We start from the raw sequence: 25,804 nt of genomic DNA on the forward strand, positions 1-25,804 counted from the left end.
AATGACCACAAGCAGTTGTTTATTTCCAAATCGGCCTCTGAAGGGGATGGAAGCTCCAACAGGGTACAATTTAATTAACAGGACAACTGGTCCAAAATGCTTTGTGTTTGCTCTTTGACTTTGTTAGGGAAATGTATTACCAATTAAATGGGTCACACACTTGGTGCCCCAACCCTTCTCATGAGTATCTCTTGTTCCTTCCGGAATAAAGAGATACATACACACACCGACACATTTATTTACTGCATTCATTTTTATATCCTTTTTCAATGGCAATATAACAGTAAACCTTGTAATGGAATAGTGCCCAGGGTTCCTACCTTGCACATTATGCTTGACAGAAAACCCTTGTGGTGGATTGCCGGTTTCCCATTCCGGCCCTCACCCCCAGGCCACCAGGAGGAGCTCTCCCAACAGCGTAGACGTGCCCCGGATTCCAGCAGGGCCTCATGGACTATGTAGTTTCTACACACAGCCCTGCTGGATACCTTGGGGGCCACCAGGCGTCGCTGTAGGGGGGCTCGTGGGCTCTTATGTGTCCTATAACCCGGGGGTACGTCATCATCACGTGACAGGAAGAGACAACGTGCTCCCGGGTTGAGGAAAAGGACTGTTTACCCTGACCCGGAAGGAATAAGGAACTGTGGACTGTTGGACAGGAACACCTCCGGGTCAGGGTGTATAAAAGGACTGTGGGAAAGCCCAGACACTGAGCTGAGCTGGGAGGTAGGGTGGCTAAGTGTCTGGGAGAGGAGGAGTGAGTATTGTGAGTAGTATTGTATTGTACTGTATATGAGTAGTGTGGTGTGGAGAGTGCTTTGTGCACAGTATTGTGATACAATAAAAGAGTCTTGGACTTTTATCCGGTGTCTGGAGTGGTACCTGAGGGTTCGAGAGGCGGAGCAACGCTTCTACTGCTACACCCTGGAACAGGTAGGTTTGGAACATAGAATGCACAAAAATGTATTGTTTCCATTCCTTATGTTTCTTTAACATAAAAGTGTTCTTTCATTCCCTGGAATATTGGTTTTCTTGATATTTATTATGTATTATCTATCTATTCAATTATTTTGTATTATGTCTTGTTAAATTTAATTTTACTTATATTTTCTTTGTAAAGCACCTTATGATGATGTGCTTAAAAAAATAAAAAATGTTTTAGCTCTTTTACATCTTATTTAAAGATTTGTGTCAGAAACAGAAAATAATAGAGGCTGATGGGAGGGACTCAGCATGCACCTGCTTTGATTTGACAAGTTTTTGGAGAATGTGACACAGGTGTAACTTTAATGAAGACTGAATGACTCAGCAGCTTAGGCAGGCCTACAGTAGATTTCAGGTATAGCATGCCAAGTGAATTAGACTGACATGTTCACATCTGATGCAGGTCTTCCAACCACCTCCATCTTTTTTAGCAGACTGTATCACATCATGCCCTAACCCAGCCACAGGAGATGCACAAACCAGTGTGTTTCTTCGTGCTGGTCCCAAGCCTGGATAAATGGGGAGGGTTACATCAGGAAGGTCATCCGGTGTAAAATTTTGCCAAATCAATATACGGACAACAATACAAATTTCCATACCGGATCGGTCGAGCCCCGGGTTAACAATGACCGCCACCAGTACTGTTAGCCAACAGGGTGCTGGTGGAAATTGGGCTACTGTTGGATGAAGAAGAAGAAGGAGAAGAAGGGGGGGAGACGTGTCTGGAGGCAGGAGGAGAGGAGGAAAGCAAAGAGAGTGGAACTGAGGCTAGGAACTTTGAATATTGGCAGTATGACTGCAAGGGGAGAGAGTTAGCAGATATGATGGAGAGAAGGAAGGTTGATATATTGTGCATGCAAGAGACTAAATGGAAGGGAGTAAGACCAGGTGGATCGGAGGTGGATTCAAATTGTTCTATCACGGTGTGGATGGGAGAAGAAATGGTGTAGGAGTTATTCTGAAGAAACAGTATGTCAAGAGTGTTTTGAAGGTGAAAAGAGTGTCAGGCAGAGTAATGATTATGAAGCTGGAAATTGGAGGTGTGATAATGAATGTTGTTAGTGCATACGCAGCACCGCAAGTTGGGTGTGCAATGGGTGAGAAAGAAGATTTCTGGAGTGAGTTGGATAAAGTGATGAACAGTGTACCCAACGGACAGAAAGTGGTGACTGGAGCAGATTTCAATGGGCATGTTGGTGAAGGGAACAGTGGAGATGAGGAGGTGTTGGGTAGGTATGGTGTCAAGGAGAGGAATGAAGAAGGTCAGAGGATAGTGGATTTTGCCAAACAGATGGACATGGCTGTTGTGAATACATATTTTAAGAAGCGGGAGGAGCATAGGGTTACGTACAAGAGTGGGGGAAGATGCACACAGGTAGATTTCATCCTATGCTGAAGATTTGATCTGAAGGAGATTGAAGACTGCAAAGTGGTGGTAGGGGAAAGTGTAGTTAAGCAGCATAGGATGGTAGTCTGTAGGGTGACGTTGGAGATCAAGAAGAGGAAGAGAGTGAGGGCAGAGCCAAGGATCAAATGGTGTAAGTTGAAAAAGGATGACTGCAAGGTTGAGTTTAGGGAGGAGGTGAGACAGGCACTGGGTGGCAGTGAAGAGTTACCAGACAGCTGGTGACAGCAAGAAGGGTGCTTGGCGTGACATCTGGAAAGAAGAAAAGGAAACCTGGTGGTGGAATAAGGAAATACAGGAGAGTATACAGAGGAAGAGGATGGCAAAGAAGAAGTAGGATAGTCAGAGAGATGCAGAAAGTAGACAACAGTACAAGGAGATAAGGCGCAAGGTGAAGAGAGAGGTGGCGAAGGCTAAAGAAAAGGCGTACAATGAATTGTATGAGAGGTTGGACACTAAGGAGGGAGAAAAGGACCTGTACCGATTGGCTAGACAGAGGGACCGAGATAGGAAAGATGTGCAGCAGGTTAGGGTGATAAAGGATAAAGATGGGAACATACTCACGAGTGAGGTAAGTGTGTTGAGCAGATGGAAAGAGTACTTTGAGATGCTGATGAATGAAGAGAACGAGAGAGAGAAGAGGTTGGATGATGTGGAGATAGTGAATCAGGAAGTGCAGCGGATTAGCAAGGAGGAAATAAGGACAGCTATGAAGAGGATGAAAAATGGAAAGACCTTTGGTCCAGATGACACACCTATGGAAGCATGGAGGTGTTTAGGAGAGATGGCAGTGGAGTTTTTAACCAGATTGTTTAATGGAATCTTGGAAAGTGAGAGGATTCCCAAGGAGTGGAGAAGTGTACTGGTGCCGATATTTAAGAATAAGGGGGATATGCAGGACTGCAGTAACTACAGGGGAATAAAATTGATGAGCCACAGCATGAAGTTATGGGAAAGAGTAGTGGAAGCTAGTTTAAGAAGTGAGGTGATGATTAGTGAGCAGCAGTATGGTTTCATGCCAAGAAAGAGCACCACAGATGCAATGTTTGCTCTGAGGATGTTAATGGAGAAGTTTAGAGAAGGCCAGAAGAAGTTGCATTGCGTCTTTGTGGACCTGGAGAAAGCATATGACAGGGTGCCTCGAGAGGAGCTGTGTACTGTATGAGGAAATCGGGAGTGGCAGAGAAGTACGTAAGAGTTGTACAGGATATGTACGAGGGAAGTGTGACAGTGGTGAGGTCTGCGGTAGGAGCGACGGATGCATTCAATGTGGAGGTGGGATTACATCAGGGATCAGCTCTGAGCCCTTTCTTATTTGCAATGGTGATGGACAGGTTGACAGACGAGATTAGACAGGAGTCCCTGTGGACTATGATGTTTGCTGATGACATTGTGATCTGTAGTGATAGTAGGGAGCAGGTTGAGGAGACTCTGGAGAGGTGGAGATATGCTCTAGAGAGGAGAGGAATGAAGGTCAGTAGGAACAAGACAGAATACATGTGTGTAAATGAGAGGGAGGTCAGTGGAATGGTGAAGATGCAGGGAGTAGAGTTGGCGAAGGTGGATGACTTTAAATACTTGGGATCAGCAGTACAGAGTAATGGGGATTGTGGAAGAGAGGTGAAAAAGAGAGTGCAGGCAGGGTGGAATGGTTGGAGAAGAGTGTCAGGAGTAATTTGTGACAGACAGGTATCAGCAAGAGTGAAAGGGAAGGTCTACAGGATGATAGTGAGACCAGCTATATTATATGGGTTGGAGATGGTGGCACTGACCAGAAAGCAGGAGACAGAGCTGGAGTTAGCAGAGTTAAAGATGCTAAGATTTGCACTGGGTGTGACGAGGATGGATAGGATTAGAAATGAGTACATTAGAGGGTCAGCTCAAGTTGGACGGTTGGGAGACAAAGTCAAAAAGGTGAGATTGCGTTGGTTTGGAGATGTGCAGAGGAGAGATGCTGGGTATATTGGGAGAAGGATGCTAAGGATAGAGCTGCCAGGGAAGAGGAAAAGAGGAAGGCCTAAGCGAAGGTTTATGGAAGTGGTGAGAGAGGACATGCAGGTGATGGGTGTAACAGAACAAGATGCAGAGGACAGAAAGATATGGAAGAAGATGATCCGCTGTGGCAACCCCTAACGGGAGCAGCCAAAAGAAGAAGAAGAAGATCACATCATGCCCTAGGCAACTGAGAAACTTAATGCAATGACAGTTATAAAAATAAATTGATGTCAGATGTTCTGTAAATCACAGCTCACATATCTCATCTTAAAAACTATAATATAATTTGTAGATTTACCTCTTAAAACTTCAACAGGAAATTGTTATTTCTATTAATTTTCCAAATATACTTGTTCCACATTCAGGTCAGGGGAGCCAGAGTCTGTGATTGGACACTTGGCAGAAAACAAACCCTGGACAAGACACCGCTTAATCCACTCATTCACCACATGACAAGCCAGAGTTGCCATTCATCTTAAACTCCATGTCCTTGCAATGCAAGAGAAATCCAAAAAACTCAGAGAAAACATGGAAAATATTAAAACTTTGCAGTGAATGTCCTGGTCAGGATTTGAATCCAAGAGGCAGCAGTGCAAACTATACTATGCAGTACTTTACTCAATATAAGTGACTTTTCTGGTGGAGAAAAACATTAACAATATAAAGCTAAAATAGTTTTATAGTTGCAGTGTGTGGACCCCAATATCAAAACCATTAAGTATTCAAAACCTTCTGTATGATTCATGGGCTCTATAAAACCTAAAGTATTCTAAGTGACAGGCCATGTCTGTGTAAATTTACCACCAAGCCATTCTCATTCTTGCATAATATCACTGCGCACTGACAATGAAATACATTATGTCTGGCTGAATCTGAACTACAAAAAACAAAAACTTTACGATTTACTCTTTGTTAAAGCGTCAATTTCATACATGGATGTAATAATTGTTTCCACCCAACTTACTTTGAAAATGCTGTAAGCTTTAATTGCCGTCAATTTCATACATGAATGTAATAATGGTTTCCACCCAACATACTTTGAAAATGCTGTAATTGCTTTTAGAAATAATCTTTACTTCTTGGCGCAGCTCCATTTGTATTTTTGAATTCTTAATATTCCTTATGAGCAGAGAACTGAGAAGAAAACAATGCGTTGTAAATTCAGAACCAACCATGAGTTTTTTGAGCGGTAGTCCTTGTGCAATCCCTTTAAGGCGAGAGGGGCGTGGCGGTACGATGCGCCTGCGCATTGGAGCAGGAAGTAAGCTCATAGCTCTTCACGCAGCTGACAGGCAGATCAACAATAACAGACAGGTGGAGACTGACAAAAGTTGGGTTTCAGTATTGCGACAGCAGGTAATACTTACCTTGTTACTGGGAATAATTATCTTTGCCGTCTTTGTACTTCACTTGCTGTGTGGTTCTATAGAATAGCATAAGCGAGCGGGAGGAGTTCTATCCTGTTCAGACTGGACGCCTGAAATCTGTCCACTCTATCCGTTGTCAGTGACGGAATGGTGTTTTGACGCTGGAAGCGGAATAGACTAGTAGAACTGTACGGAATGACAGATGCATGTTTATGACTACTTGTGTGCGCGAGTGCAACGGTTCTTGACATTAACAGGGCATAGAATTTGAAAGGGTTTACCCTTATATAGAAGAGTCAATTCAGCAAAAACTTAACTCTCGCAAAGTGAAGATCTTTCCGAAAATCAGAAGTGAAACGCAGAGGTCACGAGGTTGGGGAGTATATTACTGTATAAGAATGTGTATGGAGCAAAGTGTAAGGAAACGATAGGTTCAAACAGATCGCTGATTGTTCAGCTTTTTAATTTTGCTATTTTTTTTCTTTCCCTTAAAATTCGTTGGCATTTGTTTATTAATAACGTCAGGGCCCGTTGACAAGTATAAGCTATAAACATTTTTCATTTTCATAACGTTACTTTTACATTATTCATACATGTCCATGGCTCCAGAAATGTCAACAGAAAAAAGTTTTAAGGAATAAACAGTTTTATGAGCTTGAAAAAGATTGGATAGATCTTTTAAAAGATCTTGACAGTCTTTTTAGTTGTAGGTAGTAAGTTTAGTTTTTTCAATGTTGAAGTCTTTATGGACTGACGTTTCCCTTGCTTCATATCTCATTGTGCTCTTTTTTAGAACATCTGAAGTGCTTGTCCTCAATCTTGCATTTAGAAGATTATGTGATCCGTTATTTCAACAGTCTCAAAAATGTTTATCCAAACCAGGACTGCTGGGGCATGAGACTTTCCCTGTATCACTGGTTGCAACACATTTACAAACCCTGCACCAGTTCAGCTTAGGACCCTCTTACATATACATTTGCCTACACTTTTTTTTGTACGGGACTGTTTTTGTATCGGCATTTAACCAAACCAATATTTTTATTGCTACTGTATGTCAGGAAAAACAGATTACCTATAGAAATCCCCAACAGAATGTGCAAAGCCTCTGCAGATATGCAGAATCAATGAGATGGCAGCGCTAAATGCTGTGCCACCTCGCTGCTCAGTTGTTTACTTATTGGTCCAATTTTATAGTTTCATTTGCACTAAATGTTAATAGACAACAGAATATGAAATCAAATGTGTAAAGACATACTGTAATAAATGTGGCCCAACATCCAGAAATAATGCATTGCTTTGTTGTTCTTGAGGAGCAACTTTTTAATGTGTTGATGTTTATGCACTGCAACTTCACAACGGCTAATAACATGTTCTCCTAACTAGGGTAGCCATAGCCATAGGCCTACACACTAACCAACGTTTGTACTTTATTGATTGTCAAACATTGATCAGATCCTAAAAAAGCTGAACATGAAAATGTAGTGCAACATAGATGAAACCCCCCACCCTCATGCTGCATTATGGTATACTGTATATATCATAATACAGACATAATCACAATGACTCCACTGGAGTATTAGAAAGCCACATAGGGTATTCATAGGCAGCAGACTTCTAGTTCTGCATGTATTTTAATACTCTCTACATTTACTAGATGTCTCATTGTACATGACATGGGTAGCTCCAAGAATATCAAGATTTAAACACTGATAATAGTTTTGTGCCATGTGACAAGGTATTAAATCTTAAAGCATGAATTGAGAGACAGTTGGCCTGAGCGACTGCCAATACTGTGGAAGTGTCCTCTTGCATTAGATAAGAAACAGAGAACATAAATCTAAAAGGATAAGAGTCTAAGTTAACAAGTAAATCTGTCACCTGTTATGTTTAGTTATTAAGTCATCATAGTATTGTTCAGTGTCTTTTAAAATGAACTTTAGCTGCAGTTAGTACAAAACTATTATTGATGTCTTTAAACTCCTTATGATAGTGGTCTATTCAAAGCTTTGGAAATCAGTATAGAAGAGTAGAAAAAAATAATTTAGTAGCCTTTTATATAGTTATATCAGATTGGGAGTGTGCAGTCCTTTTATTTTTAAAAGATAAATATGTGACATTGAGTAATAACTACAGTATATACAGTACATGGGAGTACAGCAAACTTGCAGAGTGGTTAGTGTGGCTTCCTTACAGAAGAGGAAGACTATGTATGAATTCCTGTTTTGATCAATTTTGTTTGTAGAGTTAGCACATCCTACTAGTGTTTCTGTGTGGATTTCAGTCAGGGTTCTTCTCTAGGTTTCCTTACACTTCCTATTAAAATACATGTAAGCATAATTGGTGACAGTTAAATTGGCCCAGTATTCAGGTTTAAGAGTAGTGTTTGTTAGTGTACATTGTGAAGGGCTGGTTTTTCTATAGTGCCTGAGGATTCTAGCATAGCCTTCTGTCCATGCAAACCCAAACAAGGTTAAGTAGGTTAAACAAATACGACTAAATAAGGATTTACTCTAGTCTGATGATATGAAAAGAATGGGTCTCACCCCCAAAGGATGCACAGGACTGTGAAGACTATGTGTAAAAAAAAAAAAAAGTAAAAAAAAATTCGGGGATTCCAAAAACTTAAACTTGCTATGACATGTTTTTAATAAACAAGTTTAGTATAGTATTGTAATAAAGGCAATGGAAATTGCAGTGATAGTAATTATAATTAGTAGGATTTTTAGAGACATTGATATAATGCTGATTAAAGGTGAGTTTATTGTCCATTTTAGCTTCATATATTTTGTTTTATGCTGGCTCCTGTTGAAATGATTAATTCTTCTTTTGTTTTAACAGCATTAAGCTATTAAAAGTCTATCTCACACCACAGATCAAAGCCAGTGACAACACTGTGATAAAATATTCCTAAGTTTTTGCTATTGAGCAGAGCTATTATATCTGTGTTGTCAGATATTATTTGAAGTGTGTGGTGACTGTTGACAATAGACTCTTGACAATTACTGCTTTGAAGAGTGTACAGAAAATAGCTCAAGATATGCCTCTGTTGTGCTTCAGTGTTAGTGATGATGATGGGTGATGTTTCCTCCACTAACGCTTGTTGCCTGCTACAGAGAAAGTTGTGAATCTAACAGATCAAGGTACTCAAGCAGTCAGATTTCTTTTTTGTGATGTTAAATGATAATAAATTCTAGAGTAAAATCATCAAAGAGTATTTTGATGCACAATACCAGATACCAGCACCACAAGTTTATACAATGCTATGAAAAAGTATTTTTCTCTTCTTTAATATCCTCATATACAAGTGATTTCAGATCTTTAGGCATAATATTAGGGAATGGGAACCTGAGTCAACATACAATACATTTTTTAAATCATTACTTTCTTTATTCATGGAACAAAGTTATCCAACACCCCTACTACCCATGTGAAAAAATAATTACCCCCATAATTTCAATACTTGGTTTTAGCACCTTAAGCAGCAATAATTGCAAGTATGCACTTCTTATAATTTTACCTCAGGCTTTTACATTGCTATTGAGGAATTTAGCCCACGTTTCTTTGCAGAAATCATTTAATTCAGACACATTGTTAAGATTTGTGTGCATGAACTGCTAGTTTCAGGTTATGCCTCAAAATCTCAGTTAAGTTCTAGTCAGGACTTTGACTTGGCAACTCCAAAACGTTTTAATTTTCTGTCTTCTGAACCATTCACTGGTAAGATTGCTTTGTTGTTTTGGGTATTATCATGCTCTATAAACCAATTACACTTCGGCCTGCATACAGGCAGACAGACATTCTCCCTAGTAGTGTTCTGCTAAAGTACAGACTTAATGGTATCTTTAATAATGGCAAGTCTGGAGGTAGCAAGGCATCCACACACTATCCCACCACCACCCCCACGTTTTATTGTAGTTATAATGTTGAATGCTGTATTAGTTTTACACCAGACATAGCTGGACCTGTGTTGTCCATATTGAAGTACTTTTGACTTGTCTATTAGTAGAGCATTATTCCAAAATGCTTGGGGATCATCAAGGTTATTCTGTTGCAGATGCGATACAAGCACAGATGATACTCTTGGATCGGTGCAGTTAGTACAAAACTATTATTAATGCCTTTAAGTTTTAGCCATGCTCCCTTTTCATAAATCACATTTTTACTCAGTGTTTATTTTTTTAATGTGTAGTCATGAACACTTACCTTAACTAAGGTTAGAGAGGCTTGCAGTATTTTGGATATTCTTCTGGAATCTGTGACTTCTTGAACGAGTTGTTGCTGTCCGTTGGGTAATTATGGCAGGGCAAACTTTTCCGGGAAGATCCACCATTATTCCAGATGTTCTTCATTTAGAGATAATGACTCTCGCTGTGGTGCCATGGAATGCCAGAGCCTAAGAATTGGCTTTGTAACCTTTTCCTAATAGTTAAGTTTCAAACAGCTTTTTTTTCTTTCATCTTTTCTGGAATTGCCTTTGATCGGGGCATGGTGTTCTTTAGAAACCTAATGGTGACTGCTTCACTCTAATGGTAAGAGTCCATTTAGGGTGAACTTTAGATTAAAACGATGTGTGATGGATGTGTTCCTTCAGTTGAGTCTAATTATCCGTTAACTTTGGTTTGCTGTTAAACTGCAATGCATTTAGTTGTCAACTAATTTCTCCATTCCTGTAACATCAGAAACCAGCAGGATAAAAAAATATAACAGGTGTGTATGGAGTGTACTTTCTTAGAAGACAGTGACACACTGGCTGTTTAGATTTGCACTGGGTAAACTGTGTAAAATTTACATTTGCAGTGGATGAATTTGTGTTCCGAGAGTAGCATGCTTTTATGCTGTCAATATGCTCATTGCAACTTAGAAGTGAAGTTTCATTTTTGTGTTATGATGGTTATGTATGTTTCCTAAACACCCGTTGTACTGTTCCTCATAATGTTATTACCTTCATATTGAACCTCCTGGGAATTAAATAATTGAGAAAAAGTAAATTGAATGCTGAGATATCTGAGCAAAAGTCACTCAGGAGAAAGCTGGTTTAGGCTTACTAGTAAACTCAGCTAGTGTATTCATTTTTGATAGGATTTTTCACAAACAGAATTCTTTTTTGCATATTTTTGTGCTTTTTGTGGTTGACTGCATACAGCTAAGTTAAACATGCATATGGTATGACTACAAAATATTAAACAAAAGTGATCTAAGTAACCAAAGGGAATTTTTGTATTGGGACCCCCCAGCAATAATATTTATGGTTTATATAGGGGTTTTGGTTGGTTTGCCTGCATGATATCAGGAGTCGGGAGAAACTCTGTTATTAATTAATTTTTAAAAGCTAGATTAGAAAATGGAACTTAATTGTTTGGCATTCAGTTTTGAGACTTTTTTTGGGATACAGTCAGATCCAATTGCCTTATTTATTTTAGATTCCCTAAATTATGAAAAGAGATAAATATTATTTAGACTAGTCTCAAACTGTTAATATGTACAGCATACGGTATACATTTTAGATTGCTGTAACTGCGTCTTAATTTGTTAAGAAATAATAACTTGGAAGGAAATATGTAGGCTGTTGTATACCTTAAAATAATAGCTTAGGGTCTGAAGTTGAGCTGGGTGCACAGTAGAAACCGAATGTAGTATGTTTTAATTCAATGTGAAAAGCATATGACAAAGCCATCACAACACAGCATGGTTTTTCTATGTAAAAGCAAATCAGAAGCCATGTTTCATAAAGTGGTCCAACAGTAGTTTTTCTGAAGGAAGATATTTAAATTTTTCACCTGAAATCAAAAAGTAGCCAAAACCTTTTGAAGTGTAAATTAACAAAGGCAGAGTCTCTGGTCTGGACAAAAAAAAAAATCCTGATAAGGTTAACATAAAAACTTTTTAATACTCACAGTGAGCCATTTGTTTCACTGGCCAGCTTTCTTTTTACAATTTTATTTATCTTCCACTGACTTGTTACCTGGTGAGTTACAAAAGCTTAACAGAAAATGAATGTAAAATGTTGACAAAAATTTACAGTTTAAATAGCAGAGTAATAAAAAAATGCTGTACAAATAGGGCATGAGCCCTAATAAATTGTATGAGTATAAATAAGGTAATAAGTAAAAGGACATAGCAATGTGCTATTGGAATATTAGCTGTGTTCAGTATATTATAATGAATATATTGTACAGAAAGTATGGTTAATAATACCAATATTCATCAGCTGCTAAGCGTTATTACCATATAAATCAAAACATACAAAATCACAATTTACTCTATCTTACTCTTTCTATATTCTCTGCTTACAGATAAAAGTTGATCTAGATACTGAGGGACTCCAAAAAAATAAACAAGAAAATCCCAAATTATGTTTAAATAAACATGAATATTAATTTGATCAGGGGGAGATAAGCTTGAATGTGGTGACAGTTTTCGAGAATTTAAAGTGACAGACTATCAGGTCACAATGTTTCTTTTTTATTGGAGATATTTAAAATTTAATCTGAAATTAAATATTAGAAGTTGATGTGTGAAATATGAAGGGACAGATTTGTTAGATTTTTACCTTGATCATATAAGCCGGAAATAAGTAAATGCACATTTTAATTGAGATTGCTTAAGAAGTAAGATGAATAGTGTCTTATTCAACAAAAAGAAACCATTTTGAAAAAAGTTTAATATAGCAATGAAAGGCTGAGATACTTTAATTACTGGTCTACTTGGTGTACATCACCTTGTGAAAAGGGCAATATTCATCCAGGTGTACACCACACGAAATAAGTTGACCGCTGTAGGCAAAATGCATGAATTGGCTAAGTGTATGGCTATGGAAGAAGCACTGAAATTGTCAGAAATTGATTATTTAGTATGTATATATCTTATCTAAATAAATATTTTTAATATTAGCAAAAATACATTGTTTTTCTTACAAAGTACAAAAATGACAAAATGGTTGCTGAATATTTCATTAATTCTGTATGTAGACTAAGAAGAGGCAGTCTTACAGCACAAAGTCTTCTTCATAACCAGTGATTTAGGCTGTATAACCTAAAAGAAGTTGAGAGAGAGAGACAGGGAACAGGCTTATGGAGAATAAAAAAGGAATGAAAAAACACATAAAATCTGGCAATTTTCATATTTATAAAAAAACAATCTTAAGCTAAATATGTGATCAAAGTTAATTGTAAAGAACTGATGAAGATTCATGGGTTTATAATGTTTCATTCATAACTACACACTGGCTTACTAGTACCATATGCTAAAACGTTGTATGTTTAAAAACATTCAGTATGTTTTGGATTATTGTGTAATATTCCAGCTTGCTCTGCTTCAAATAAACTGCTGGTACCTGCTAGTTCTAGAAGCTAGAGGCACCATGATAAAGAGTATATAATTTAAATAAATAACTTAGGCGGGCATCTCATTTATTTATAGCTTAAGGAGATCAGAACATTCCTTTGAATATTCTCAGATAAGTTTAACAATGATAGTGCCAGTGATACCTTGGTTTATTTCCCTGACTTGTTGCCTACTTCCAACAAACATCCTGATCCTGCGTGTATAATAACATGCCAGATCTGCTGAATCATTGAACTACAGAGTCACAATGACAAAAATAAAATTTGCAGGTGGAATGTTGACAAGGATAGTTCTCTTTTACTAAATGTTATAAAATTCAGCTGCCTGTGCCTTTCATACAGTGCTTAATAGAAAAAATGTTTGGAAATTATTTTTATCAAAAAATTATTTGACCACATTTTTAATAAGAGAATAGAATACACCCTTGAATTACTTTTTAATACTTCAATCACAACTACTTCTTCTACGGTAAATTAGTTTCAAGTTGCAGTTGCCTAAACATGTAAACACAAGTTCATGGACACAAATAAGAATGTACCATTTAATTTTACTCTTTCAAGATTTCTACACATGGTGTATTCTAATCTCAGTACAAGCTGTTAACAATACATATGAAGAGTGATCAAAAAGTTTTAAGCGTGAACTATTAAGGGAATTACATTTAAAACCAAACAAGTTTTACTTTTTAACATAGTCCAATTATTTGCACAATGCATAGTCCAACTTCTGTTATATATGTTCATTAAGTTTTTCTGTGCCACTCAAACAAAACATTTTGTTTTGCTTGTTTGCTGCTGTTCTTTTGCTGATTTAATATTTTCCTTATTGGCATAGCAAATGTCATGGAATTAGACTTTCAGATTGGGGAACAAGTGGTAGGTCATCACATGTTGTCCGATCTGGAAAGTAGATTGGGTGTGGTGGCTTTTCCAATCCTCAGGTGTACAAAGCAGACTTTGCAAATCATGCAGTGTGATTGAGGGTATTGTAATGAAACAAAGATTCTGAGTGGCAGTTTCTTTTGCTGCTTTTGCCTGATTGACTTCTGCAGACGCTTAGTCTCTTCAAACCAGACATACAGTGCATCCAGAAAGTATTCTCAGCTCATCACTTTTTCCACATTTTGTTATGTTACAGCCTTATTCCAAAATGGATTAAATTCATTTTTTTCCTCAGAATTCTACACACAACACCCCATAATGACATCGTGAAAAAAATTTACTTGAGGTTTTTGCAAATTTATTAAAAATAAAAAAACTGAGAAATCACATGTACATAAGTATTCACAGCCTTTGCTCAATACTTTTGTCAATGCACCTTTGGCAGCAATTACAGCCTTAAGTTATTTTGAATATGATGCCACAAGCTTGGCACACCTATCCTTGGCCAGTTTCGCCTATTCTTCTTTACAGCACCTCTCAAGCTCCATCAGGCTGGATGGGAAGCGTCGGTGCACAGCCATTTTAAGATCTCTCCAGAGATGTTCAATCGGATTCAAGTCTGGGATCTGGCTGGGCCACTCAAGGACATTCGCAGTGTTGTCCTGAAGCCACTCCTTTGATATCTTGGCTGTGTGCTTATGGTCATTGTCCTGCTGAATGATGAACCGTCGCCCCAGTCTGAGGTCAAGAGCGCTCTGGAGCAGGTTTTCATCCAGGATGTCTCTGTACATTGCTGCAGTCATATTTCCCTTTATCCTGACTAGTCTCCCAGTTCCTGACGCTGAAAAACATCCTCACAGCATGATGCTGCCACCACCATGCTTCACTGTAGGGATGGTATTGGCCTGGGGCCTCATGTATAAATGGTGCGTATGCACAGAAATGTTGCATAAGAACGTTTCCACGTTCAAATTGCGATGTATAAAACCTAAACTTGGTGTAAAGCCACGCACGTTTCCACCGTACCTCATACCCTGTCGTACGCGGGTTCTCCGCTCGGTTTTGCAGACTGGCGGCACCCAGCGTCAAAGCAGTGCTACTGTTCCTGTGTGGTTTATCTTTCTTTTTCAGATCCACGTCCCTGACGCGGCTTTATAAATACACTGAAATTAACCGCATATTGTTTATTAGTTTAATGCATCTGACTGTAATTAACCAGTAACAATATAATGGTCCACAGAATGGTCAAACTATTCCAAATACCATAACTGCTTTAATGTTGTTACTTTCACTGCACCTTCTTCTTCTTCTTTCTGCTGCTCCCGTTAGGGGTTGCCACAGCAGATCATCTTTTTCCATATTACTCTCACTGCACCACTCGGAGCTGCTGCTCACACGGCAAACGCTTCACACCTTTCCTGTACGGACCTCGCGGTTCAGAAAGAGGTTCATCCCAAGAGCTCTAAACGCACTCAATCAGTCCATCAACTGCTCCTTATAGAACTGTTTGGACTTATAAGTACAATTACCTCATTGTAAATTTGCACTACAGTTATAATATTGCACAACCTGAGCTACTTTATAAAGCGCGTATTTACATATGAAGATGATATCATTTTTAAGATGAAATGCAGCAAAAAATGTTTATTATATTATACAGATAAAAGCACTGTATGCTTCACTGGGACTGGTGTGAACGATAGAATAATTAAACATGTACTACCAAGATATTTCAGTGTTCCTTAAAAGTTTTGAAGAATCGGCGTTATAAGCTTACAGATGGCTTAACGTCTATTACAGAGCTGATTGTGTGGCTATCGGTTACTTGGAGAAAGAAAAGTAAGGACAGGAATTGGAGGTTAGTACGTTTGAAAGAGACAGTACTGCAGGGGCGGCCTTAGGCATGTGCAAACTGTGCACCTGCACAGGGCCGCCACGCCAATATATGTTGAATATAAAACAGAGAAAATAACGACACAGCTAAAAATGCAGCGGCAAATTTTGGCAAAAGTTAAATGCTTGTGTCGTGAGCACGAGGCGGCTATGCAGTGTCCGCAACGGACATGGCTGTGCATAAGATACCATATTGACATTGACGAGCGAAGGGGCCACCGATTCTTTCTCTGCCTAGAGCCGCCCCTGAGTACTGCTGCAATACATTATTTCATCGAATTTCGCGCACAATCACTGCGCCACCGCGTTCCCATGTTTAATAACATGCTTTAACTCTTATCATCATGAAAATGATATCACATATACATCTCAGTACAGTGGAACCTCGGTTCACAAATGCCTCGGTACACGTACAACTCAGTTTACGACCAAAAAGTTCGCCAAACTTTTGCCTCGGTTCACGACCACACACTCGGTATATGAACAAGCCAGTTTCCCTTTCGGTTTGTGCACGCCGATGATTTCCGCATGTGTTGCATTGTTCTTGGTCAGACGTGCATGCTTGCACATGCCTGCATGCGTGCTTTCGCTGTGAACTCTTTGTGCTCTATTTCATTTCCCTTCCGGTTCGTACGCGCCGATTACTGTATTTAAGCACGTGTTCTGCCTCTCCCTGTTCATTGTTCTCAGTCAGACGTGCGTGCTTTACCTGTGAACTCTTTGTGCTCTACAGTATTTCGTGTGCTTTTGCAGTTAACCATGGGTTCTAAGCAAGTGAAGAGTGGTGAGAAGAAAGTTTTGTAGAAAATTGAAATCGAAGTAAAGAAAGAAATTATTGAAAAGTATGAGCGTGGCGTTCGTTTTACTGATCTTGCAGCTGAGTACAAGAAGTCAAAACCTACGATTTTGACTATTCTAAAGCAGAAAGAATCTATTAAAGCAGCTGATGTTGCAAAAGGAGTTACAGCGTTAACCAGGCAGAGGCCTCAAGTGCTGGAAGAGGTGGAAAAACTGTTTACCAGTTTACTCATTTACCAATTTGAGAACCCTCGTGCTTTCAAACAGCACAATGTAAACAAAGCCAGACTGCCAGTGATGTGGAGGGCAAACACGAAGGGTTGGGTCACACGGACTTTGTTTTTGGAATGGCTGCAAGAGGCTTTTACACCCACCAGTTAAACAGCTAAAAACACCAGAAATCCAAGAAATCACAAGAGAGAACATCCCTCCATCTCCCTCAAAACTGTAACCTCCTGTCCACCCATTTTCTCCTCGCTTCATGCCAGACCTCGACTCATGCACGGTTAGTTTTCTTGGTGGTTTATGGTTAGTTTTTGTATTAGATTTTTCAACTGTTCCTTTTTTTCCCCTGTGCTTAAAACTCATTAAAAAAAAGTGTTTATACAGCGATCGGGCACGAACTCCTGCAATATTATTTTCTTGGTTGCTTGTGGTTGGTTTTTAAATAAAGTTCGGATTTGTTCAAATGTTCCTTTTTTTCCCCCTGTGCTTAGTGTTTATACAGCGATCGGGTCATAAAGGCTATAGCGCGAACTCTTACAGTGTTATTTTCTTGGTTGCTTGTGGTTGGTTTTTAAATAAAGTTCGGATTTGTTCAAATGTTCCTTTTTTTTCCCCCCTGTGCTTAGTGTTTATACAGCGATCTTGTCATAAAGGCTATAGCGCGAACTCTTACAGTGTTATTTTCTTGGTTGCTTGTGGTTGATTTTTAAATAAAGTTCAGATTTGTTCAAATGTTCCTTTTTTTCCCCCCTGTGCTTAAAACTGATTAAAAAAAAAAAAGTGTTTATACAACGATCGGGTTGTAAGGCTATAGCGCGAACTGCTGCAATGTTACAGAGAGAGGAGAGCAGGCTCGCATGCTGATGAGAGAGAGAGTGCGTGCAGCTGAGAGCGAGCCTGCACGTGCAGCTGAGCAGGGAGCCTGGGTGTTTGTGTCAGTGTTATTCAATGTTTTTACATTAGTTTACTATTGCACTGTGCATTCTATGGTGTAATTAACTATATTTGTGCTTAAAAAATATTTAAAAAAATATATTTACATACAGTTCATATGGTCTGGAACAGATTAATTGTATTTACAGTAATCCCTCCTCCATCGCGGGGGTTGCGTTCCAGAGCCACCCGCGAAATAGGAAAATCCGCGAAGTAGAAACCATATGTTTATATGGTTATTTTTAGAATGTCATGCTTGGGTCACAGATTTGCGCAGAAACACAGGAGGTTGTAGAGAGACAGGAACGTTATTCAAACACTGCAAACAAACATTTGTCTCTTTTTCAAAAGTTTAAACTGTGCTCCATGACAAGACAGAGATGACAGTTCTGTCTCACAATTAAAAGAATGCAAACATATCTTCCTTTTCAAAGGAGTGCAAAGCAAGCAGTCAAAAAAAAAATCAATACGGCTTTTTGGCTTTTAAGTATGCGAAGCACCACCGGTACAAAGCTGTTGAAGGCGGCAGCTCACACCCCCTCTGTCAGGAGCAGGAAGAGAGAGAGAGAGAGAGAGAGAGATAGCGAGAGACAGATAAAAAAAATCAATACGTGCCCTTTGAGCTTTTAAGTATGCGAAGCTCCGTGCAGCCTGTCCTTCAGGAAGCAGCTGCACACAGCCCCCCTGCTCACACCCCCCTACGTCAGCGCAAGAGAGAGAGAGAGAGAGAGAGAGAGAGAGAAAGTAAGCTGGATAGCTTCTCAGCCATCTGCCAATAGCGTCCCTTGTATGAAATCAACTGGGCAAACCAACTGAGGAAGCATGTACCAGAAATTAAAAGACCTATTGTCCGCAGAAACCCGCGAAGCAGCGAAAAATCCGCGATATATATTTAAATATGCTTACATATAAAATCCGCGATGGAGTGAAGCCGCGAAAGGCGAAGCGCGATATAGCGAGGGATCACTGTACATACAATCCTATGGGGGGAAATTGCTTTGGTTTGGAACGAATTATGGTCGTGAACCGAGGTTCCACTGTATTTTAGTTATTCAGAGAGCTGTAATATCACAAATGTAATGGATTCTGTGTCCTGTCGGAGGAAGAGAAAGCCGGTTTAAGAAGCACGTAGTGATTCACACACATAGAGCACATAGAAGAACACATACAAAACAAAGCATTTAACGTGCTACTTTAATTACGATGTGATTTGAGAAACTGGTTAATTAAATGATTTTAAGATGAAGTTTATGATGTTCTACTTTAATGACAAAATAAACTATGTAATTAAAGTGGAAATTTCGAGATTGAAGTTGACATTTCATGCTTTTTCCCCACTGTGTTCCTTTTTTTTCTCTGTACCCTAATAAGCTTTCATATGACATTCAGATGGCGGGCTACGTCTCGCCTTTTCACGGCGACTTTGATATCTGACAACTTCTTTTTTATTTCGGGCACTGTGCGACTTTGTGAACTTGAGCTTCGAGTTTCTCTGACACGCTATGTCAGTCGATTAGCTTCCTTTTGTTGTTTATATCACTGTTTAACACTCTTAGGGCTAATTTTTTTTTTGTTTCTTTTCTCCCAGGGCTGAATATTTTTCCAAAAACTAACATTTTTTAAAAAAGAACACAAAGCAATTGTTTAACATATCAAATCAACAAAAAATATTTACTTTTGACAAATGTTACTGTCTTGCATGTTGTATGAGCCTGCATACTCTATGATTTCACATACATATCACATACATTTTACACAGCAAAGTCTGATCTCGCTCAAAGCAGCCAATTTCAGTCATTGCCACATTGCACTCCTTACAATATGTGTTGCTTTGGTGCCTATTTTTCAATTGTCTGTTGCTGCACTTTCTAACATATATTGTTAGTGTGTACTGTAGAGAGACAAGTCACCCATTTGCCATCGTGCCATGCCACTGCCACCAAGTTTTCTGCCTGCATGAAAACCGTATTGTCACCTCTTTTCATCTTCTGAAACTTTATGAACTTTATGTATGGCATTATAGCCTGGCTCACCCCATGGGATTTGCTTCTGTTTATTACAGAAGTGAATAAAACTTTGCAGCAGCACGTACCTAAGCCACCAGGGGACAAAACACGTTTGGACCAATGCTCCCTGAAGTTATATCACCAGTTCTGTCCCATCTCTATTTGTAATGCCACAGCGCGCTTCATCTCGTCTTTCGTTGTGGGTTTCCACTTTGAAAAACGAGACTGCGATGCAAACGCAGCCCGCGATTCAAAAAAAATCTCTGCCTACCTGTTTGTCTCGTCTGACAGTAGCTGAAAAGCAGCATCAGGAGAGAGCAGCCTGAAGTACAGCAGCTGGTGATCTGTCGTGTCCAAAAGCAAGCCATGCCGTCTTGTAAACTCCGGTAGCCAGATCGGCTCTCAACGGATCAATGTACGTGTATTTATCCCATGCGAACCTTGCCATAGATGCATCGGCTGCGCGAAGGCACTCAACTGGCAGCAGATCCGCTGGCGCGGCATCGGCTGGTGTCTGATCAGCTGATGCCTGCTTCTAACTCTCTTGCGCGATCTCCTGATCACTGCCAGTAAAGTCCGATTCTGAAAAATCTAGAGTCCGACTCCGCGATAATGCGCAAAACAACGTCTGCCAAATGTTTTCTTTTCTGCACTTGCTTCGCTGCCTTTTCACATGTTGGTGCCATCTTGCCTTTGTTTACATTTCGCAACTCACGCACACGCAATGTTTATTTGCCGAGTCAACGAGTCTAGCATTCCTCCAAGCACAGAGGGAATGTCTGTGACGTGACAGTGAGATTTGTCGCCATTAACAGCTGATTGTCACCCTCTATCCCTGGATGTCGACTTTTGTCGACATTCGCCTTCAACCCCTCCTGTCGACAAAAGTCGACATCCGCCCTAAAAGAGTTAAACCAACAAATAGTACGTTTTTCCTTGCCTCCACTTGGTATTCGCTGAAATTCTTCCATTTTCCCTTTTGCTTTTCCCATTGTCTTTTCACAGAACACTGAGCTTAAGGGCTATTTATATTGCTTTGCATATTCAAAGAGGCGTAATTCAGGGAGGAGTTGGGGCGGGACAGCAGGCTCGTGCATGAGCGTTACTTTTCACACTGATCGGGATTTATGTAGTGGAAGAATGTGGAAGTTTGCATACGCACAGATTCCTGCATCTGGATTTTTCTGTGCGTAAGCACATTTCAGCTTTTGTGCTTACGTCATGTTATAGTGCGAATTCTATGCACGGCGTTATGCATGAGGCCCCTGGTGATGAGCGGTGCCTGGTTTCCTCCAAACATGACGCCTGCCATTCACACTAAAGAGTTCAATCTTTGTCTCATCAGACCAGAGAATTTTCTTTCTCATGGTCTGAGAGTCCTTCAGGTGCCTTTTGGCAAACTCCAGGCGGGCTGCCATGTGCCTTTTACTAAGGAGTGGCTTCCGTCTGGCCACTCTACCATACAGGCCTGATTGGTGGATTGCTGCAGAGATGGTTGTCCTTCTGGAAGGTTCTCCTCTCTCCACAGAGGACCTCTGGAGCTCTGACAGAGTGACCATCGGGTTCTTGGTCACCTCCCATACTAAGGCCCTTCTGCCCCGACCGCTCAGTTTAGATGGCTGGCCAGCTCTAGGAAGAGTCCTGGTGGGTTTCGAACTTCTTCCACTTACGGATGATGGAGGCCACTATGCTCATTGGGACCTTCAAAGCAGCAGAAATTTTTCTGTAACCTTCCCCAGATTTGTGCCTCGAGATATTCCTGTCTCGGAGGTCTACAGACAATTCCTTTGACTTCATGCTTGGTTTGTGCTCTGACATGAACTGTGAGACTTTATATAGACAGGTGTGTGCCTTTTCCAAATCATGTCCAATCAACTGAATTTACCACAGGTGGACTCCAATTAAGCTGCAGAAACATCTCAAGGATGATCAAGGGAAACAGAATGCACCTGAGCTCAATTTTGAGCTTCATGGCAAAGGCTGTGGATACTTATGTACATGTGCTTTCTCAATTTTTTTATTTTTAATAAATTTGCAAAAATCTCAAGTAAACTTTTCTCATGTTGTCATTATGGGGTGTTGTGTGTAGAATTCTGAGGAAAAAAATGAATTTAATCCATTTTGGAATAAGGCTGTAACTAGGGTTGGGCGATATGGCTCAAAATTCAAATTGCGATATTTTTGGACCAAAAGTCAATAAACGATATGCAACGATATTTTTTTCCTATCTATTATTACTTAAAAAAGAAGCCACACATTTATATTGCTCTTTAGTTATTTACATGTAATAATTGCAAACTTACAACTTTACATCATAGGCATAAACCAAAATATACTCATTAATGCAAGAAACACATCTAAACATTTACGCAAGAAAGCAAGTTGTCTGAATATTAGGTGACGTAGGAGTAGATGTTTTATCTACTTTACTAGGTTTGCCTAAAAAAAAACTTAAATGATAATGTTTCAATATGCTCTTTTTAAGCTATGTTTTGTAAACAAATAAAGCGTGGCAAGAACATGCATTCAGGTAACACAATTTCACAAATTTTGTGCAAGAAAGATAAGTCTGTCAACTGCCTCTGGCTTTAAAGATGCCCTGTGGCAGTTCACTATGTTGCCACCTGTTCTAAATGCCCTTTCTGAGGGCGAACTAGTGGCCTGTATGCAGAGATATTTTTTTGCAAGGCGACTGAGAGTTGGAAAGATTGGTTCATGCTCTTTCCACCATGCAAGTGGGTTTGTCTCAGTGTCAATTTCAGCTGCTTGTAGGTAGGTTGAAAGTTCAGCTTCAATTTTATCTCTGTCAGACAATGTCGATAAAGATGTTGCCTCTTAAAGAAGCTACCAAGGCTTTGCTTCTCCTTTTTGGCTGGTGGTGGTGATGCTTCAGCTGCTTCTGAAAGTTCCCCAGCTAAGTCAGGCTGGGCACTGGTCTCATCATGTTGAAGGGTCTCCACTTCAGACACAACTCTATGTTTGACCTCTTCATACTTTTCCTCAGGAATGTATGATCTTTTGAAACGTGGATCCAAAAAAGAAGCAATGTCTAGTAGTTGCTGGGTGACAGGGTCATCAAATTTCTCTCTCAGATAATCAAGAATTTTGGTCTTAATAGACATAGTGAGCTCTGTGTCTTCTGGCCGGTGAGCCAAGATGCTGGTTTGAAAAAGGTGTAGCACTGGCTTAACATAGGAGACTGTAACATAGGACTGAGCTGAGAGTGCATCTGTAAATTCCAGGAGGGGTCGAATAGCTTTATCAGTTGACTCTAGTACATATATGTCCTGCCATGCAAGTGCCAGATGTCTGGTTTTCTTGTCAGATGAGAGAACTTGGGTGATGGCCCTCTCTTGTTCCAACACCCTCTGTATCATTGCTGCCCTTGACCCCCATCTTGTAGGGGATTCTGCTATGAGCTGATGGGAAGGCAGATTGAGTTCTTTCTGTGTTGCACTCAAATCCCTTCTTTTTTTCCAGCTGAAGGAAAAACATGCAACAATTCTTTTGCATACACTAATTGCCCGTTCAATGCGGGGATCTCTCATGCTTCTCTCTAAAACCAAACTCAAATTACAGTCTAATTAATTATTTACGTTATTATTAATTAATAATATTTCTCATACACACTATTATTTATGTTTATTTACTACTAGCAAAATACCCGCGCTTCGCAGCGGAGAAGTAGTGTGTTAAAGTGGTTATGAAAAAGTAAAGGAAACATTTTTAAAATAATGTAACATGATTGTCAATGTAATTGTGTTGTCATTGTTATGAGTGTTGCTGTCATATATATATATATATATATAATATATATATATATATATACACACATATATATATATATACACATATATTATATATATATATATATATATATACACATATATTATATCTATATATATAAAAATGGAATGGGTGGGTCGTCGGGTGGGCCTTTTTTTCATTCCGTCGTTTTTTCGACGTTTTGAAAATGTAGAATGATTATTTGATTTTTTTGTTTTTATTTGATCGTGTCTATGTAGCCGCCGTCGTAATAAAGTATCGCTAAAATCGTCATTTATCGTAATTTATTTTTGACGTATAACGTCGCCGTCGTTGAGGTCAGTGATACCACTGCAAAAAAATCTGCTTACGGTTGAAAGACACGCCCTACTCACTGGACAGTTAAAAACACCAATCAAACTAACGATGGCATCAAGTATTACCCAATCAAAACTAGGAAAGGAGGCATCTTCATAAAATGCGTGTGGGATGATTTGCATGAGACGCTGCTTTAAAAAAAAATGATAAAAAAAATACGGGATAAATCCCGTCCAGTATTGATTCAAAACGGGACGCGCAATTTCATTCTCAAACGCGGCACGATTCCGTATTTTAAAGGACGGGTGGCAACCCTACAGTGCCAGGTAACCACCCATACAATCACATTGTGATTCAGACTAGGAATGCAATGAATGTAATTACCCCCGATCTACATACAAGGCGAAAGTCTTGCAACATTCAAAGATGATGGTTTGGGATAATTAGTACTTATTAAGTACAACATTGAACATAAAAGAGCTTATGAAGCCTTGAACCGAAAAAAGCAAGATCTCAGAGATTGTAAAAAAAAAAAAGGAGGTAATGTCATTTTACTCGCTGTAGATTTTACTCAAACATTACCAGTTATTCCACAAGGGAGACCAGCAGATGAACTCAACGCGTGTTTAAAATCCATGCTTCTCCCACGGTCGGTTATATGTCGCGTGTTCTCGGGTAGGTACACCAAAAAATGTATACATTTAAGCATGTAATGGGCAAAGAAAAAATGAGGTATACCCGAAGGCACTGCAGTAGTACTCAATGTAACTTTACTTCTTAAATGTTAATGTTTTACTGTTTAATAATTTATACGCTTCTTATATGTTGTTCAAATTCTTTTATCAAAATACCACTGACAGCGCAATGCACGATAACATCGAGTGAATACACCATACGCATCCGCCCACGGCTGCCCTGCTGTGCCCAGATAGGACTTGATTGTACAATAAAATAAAATAAAGATAAAAAGACTAAAATAATCATCACCCATAAAGCGGATAGTAGACGTGACGTACTATATGTGTACCACATTTCAAGTGTATAGGTGCAACGGTTTGCGAGCTACAGGTCATTTAAAATCCTGGACAGACACACAAATTGCCACGGTAGCAAATTACAGAAGAAGATTTTACTGTTTAATAATTTACGAGCTGTATATACCCGGCGTTGCCCGGGGCAGAAGTAACGTAATCGGTCAAACACTTACATATATACCAAAGTAAACCTAATCGGTCAAACAGTTACATATATAAAAAAACCGAACCTAATCGGACAAACAGCTTCATATATACAGAAGCGAACCTAATCGGACAAACAGCTAATCTATATACATAAGCAAACCTAATTGGTCAAACAGTTACATAAATACAAAAGCAAACCTAATCGATCAAACAGCTTCATATATACAGAAGCGAACCTAATTGGTCAAACAGTTATGCATGTGCAGAATAATTTTACAAACATTATGCGTGTTAACAATCATGAAAAAGAAAAGATTGAGGAACTGTTCTTCTATATGTGATGAAGCCACTAATAAGACAGATTTTTTTCAGGACCCAGCTGTTTCATAACTAAACTACTGCCACCCCAAAGTAATGCCTAATAGTGGTTTTTCGGGTAGCTGTGGAATAAAAAAGGGTGTTTTTTAGTCAGTAAGAATCTGACACTACCCTTCAGTACGGGCTGAAGGGTGCCTATGTAAGGTTTTACATCCTTCCCGTATGGAAAAAAAAACATACTAAACTTTTTTTTTCATCATTACAGATAATCTCAGTCAAATGGAAGTACGCATTCTCAATTTATTTTTATGTAATTTTTACTTTTTCACAAAGCCATCCCATTCCAATTTGTATGAATAAACTTTTGCTACAGAGTTAGCAAAAGTTTATT

At 39.3% G+C, this 25,804-nt stretch overlaps 1 protein-coding gene across 1 annotated transcript in view; it reads left to right on the forward strand.

Moving 5' to 3' along the window:
* The first annotated feature begins 5,629 nt into the window (after window positions 1–5,629).
* Window positions 5,630–25,804, forward strand: part of rab5b (RAB5B, member RAS oncogene family) — a 103,903-nt gene continuing 83,728 nt past the window's right edge. The window contains exon 1 of the mRNA XM_028807517.2: window positions 5,630–5,740. The gene's annotated coding sequence lies outside the window, so the exon portion shown is untranslated. The remainder of the gene's footprint in view (window positions 5,741–25,804) is intronic.

The sequence above is a fragment of the Erpetoichthys calabaricus genome, chromosome 8 (assembly GCF_900747795.2).
Source record: "Erpetoichthys calabaricus chromosome 8, fErpCal1.3, whole genome shotgun sequence".
Classification (NCBI taxonomy): domain Eukaryota; kingdom Metazoa; phylum Chordata; class Cladistia; order Polypteriformes; family Polypteridae; genus Erpetoichthys; species Erpetoichthys calabaricus.